This window comes from Gekko japonicus, unplaced genomic scaffold (genome assembly GCF_001447785.1).
Source record: "Gekko japonicus isolate JY-2015 unplaced genomic scaffold, Gekko_japonicus_V1.1 scaffold4856, whole genome shotgun sequence".
Taxonomy (NCBI): Eukaryota; Metazoa; Chordata; class Lepidosauria; order Squamata; family Gekkonidae; genus Gekko; species Gekko japonicus.
The window spans coordinates 1,504-4,869 of record NW_015160980.1 but is presented as its reverse complement, the minus strand read 5'-3'; positions in this window follow the sequence as shown (position 1 = coordinate 4,869).

Here is a 3,366-nt window from a genome sequence, read left to right as displayed (position 1 = left end):
GGTTAATGAATACGGTTTTGACTTCCACCCACCTTGGCAGCCTGCTGGGAAAAAATGAATCTCCTTCAGTCTTGTTAAGCAAGCAGCCATTCTAGAACTGATAAGGATGACATGTGATAGATGCCTGCCTGCTTCCTCTTATCTCTCCCGACTCTTTGAAAAGTTCCTTGGGCAAAAAGAAAGAAAGAAAGAAATAGGGAGGAAAAAATTTACCAAGGTATTGGGGGAGTAAGGTTCCCCCCCCCCTGTTAGATGAAAGCAAGGCAAGGGGTTGAATATTCTTTCAGAGTCCTGTCTGGCCTGGTCCTATCTTGTTTGGACCATTGGTGCCACTGGTTTGGAGTTAGTAGTGGATATAGTGATGACCCTGTGCACAGGTGGCTTTAAAGGTGGGTTAGAGAGATTCACGGAGGAGTGGTCTGTCAATAACTACTAGCCATAGTGACTAATGAGAACCTCCATATTCAGAGGTTTCAGTGCTAGCAGGTAACAGCCGTAGAAGGCCTTAGCCTCCAAACAGAAGAGAGCAATGAGGGCCCCGGTCACACAGGAGGATTTGCCCCGCAAGAGGGACAGATCGGGGGCGCATCAAGCACACCGCAACATCTGGGAAGCATCACGCACCCATCCCCGATCCGTCCCTTCGGCCCGAAAATGCACATTTAAAAGGTACTAGCAACAGAGCACTACCTTCCGGATGATGTGCGGCAACTCCAGGCGTCTGGTCGGGGAAGCGCTGGTAGCCCGTCGCAGCCAGCGCCGTTCCCCATCCCACGCATGCGCACAACTGTGCTACTGCCGGTTTGCTGCACAACATTTGATCAGCTGCCAGAGCATAGAGCCGTGGGGGCACGTCAGATTGCACTCCCGCGGTTCTTTTTGCTCCGGCTCTAATTTGCCTCCTTTTGGCAGTGGATCATCCCGCTCGTTTGACCGGGATCAAGGATGATCAGGGGCCTGGGGACCAAGCCCTACGAGAAAAGTAGGGTTGCCAAGTCTGGCCCACAAGCCGGCGGTGGACTTACAAGGAGGCTCGAAGAGAGGGGAGGGAAGAAGCGTGACGTTCCTATGCCCCCTCCAGGTGACGTACACGTCAGGGATGTCAGTGACGTGCCTACATCACCCGAAAGTGACATACACATATTGGTGACATCGTGGGGGCTACACTCTGTTTTGGGGGCAAAACTCTATGGTTTGAAGCTAATTCTACCATAGAGTTTTGTCCAGAGTGTCACCAGATGTTAGGCACTTTTATGTAGTGGCCCATCACTTGTGGCCCCTCATGGATCACTGCCTTGTCGTGGCGAGGGGGCTTGCGCAGTTCAATGAAGCTGTGGGCTATGCCGTGAAGGGCCACCCAAGACGGACAGGCCACAGCAGAGAACTCAGACCAAGCGTGATCCACCTGGAGAAGGAAATGGCAACCCACTCCAGTATTTTTGCCAAGAAAACCCCATGGACAGTATCAAAAGGCTAAAAGATATGACGCCGGAAGATGAGCCCCTCAGGTCGGAAGGTGTCCAATATGCTACTGAGGAAGAGCAGAGGACAAGTACAAGTAACCCCAGAAAGAGTGAAGCGGCTGGGCCAAAGCCGAAAGGACGCTCAGTTGTGGATGTGTCTGATGGTGAAAGGAAAGTCCGATGCTGCAAAGAACAATACTGCATAGGAACCTGGAATGTAAGATCTATGAATCAAGGTAAGCTTGACGTGGTCAAAAATGAGATGGCAAGACTGAACATCGATATCCTAGGAATCAGTGAACTAAAGTGGACAGGAATGGGCGAATTTAACTCAGAAGACCATTATATCTACTACTGTGGCCAGGAATCTCGTAGAAAAAATGGTGTGGCCTTTATAGTCAACAAGAGAGTGCAAAAGGCAGTACTGGGATACAATCTCAAAAATGACAGAATGATTTCTGTCCGATTCCAAGGCAAACCATTCAACATCACAGTAATCCAAGTCTATGCCCCAACCACTGATGCAGAAGAGGCTGAAGTGGACCGGTTCTATGAAGACCTACAACACCTCCTAGAACTAACACCAAAAAATGATGTCCTCATCATCATAGGGGACTGGAATGCTAAAGTAGGAAGTCAAAAGGTAACTGGAATAACAGACAAGTTTGGCCTTGGAAAGCAAAATGAAGCAGGGCAAAGGTTAACAGAGTTTTGTCAAGAGAACACACTGGTCATAGCGAACACCCTTTTCCAACAACCTAAGAGGCGACTCTACACATGGACATCACCAGATGGGCAACACCGAAATCAGATTGACTATATAATTTGCAGTCAAAGATGGAGAAGCTCTATCCAGTCAGTAAAAACAAGACCTGGAGCTGACTGTGGTTCAGATCATGAGCTACTCATTGCAAAATTCAGACTTAAACTGAAGAAAATTGGGAAAACCACGAGGCCATTCAGGTTTGACCTAGATCGCATCCCTGATGAATATACAGTAGAGGTGAAGAATAGATTCAAGGGTCTGGATTTGATAGATAGAGTGCCTGAAGAACTATGGACAGAGGTTCGTGACATCGTACAGGAGGCAGCAATCACCACCATCCCAAAGAAAAAGAAATGTAAGAAAGCAAAGTGGCTTTCTGATGAGGCTTTACAAATAGCAGAGGAAAGAAGGAAAGCGAAAGGCAAAGGCGAAAAGGAAAGATTTACCCAACTGAACGCAGATTTCCAGAGAACAGCAAGGAGAGATAAGGAGGCCTTCCTGAATGAACAGTGCAAAGTAATAGAAGAAAACAATAGAATGGGAAGGACTAGAGATCTCTTCAAGAAAATTGGAGAAATCAAGGGAGCGTTCCATGCAAAGCTGGCCATGATAAAGGACAAAAACGGTAGGGACCTAACAGAAGCAGAAGAGATTAGGAAAAGATGGCAAGAATACACAGAAGAACTATACAAGAAAGACCTCGATGTCCTTGACAACCACGACGGTATAATCACTGACCTCGAGCCAGACATCCTGGAATGTGAAGTTAAATGGGCCTTAGAAAGCATTGCTAACAACAAAGCTAGTGGAGGTGATGGTATTCCAGCTGAGCTATTCAAAGTCTTAGAAGATGATGCTGTTAAAGTTCTGCACTCCATTTGCCAGCAAATTTGGAAAACGCAACAGTGGCCACAGGATTGGAAAAGGTCAGTATACATTCCAATCCCAAAGAAGGGCAATGCCAAGGAATGTTCAAACTATCGCACAATTGCACTCATATCACACGCTAGCAAGGTCATGCTCAAGATCCTACAAGCTAGGCTTCAACAGTACGTGGATAGAGAACTACCAGAAGTACAAGCTGGGTTTCGAAGAGGTAGAGGAACTAGAGATCAAATTGCCAACATTCGCTGGATT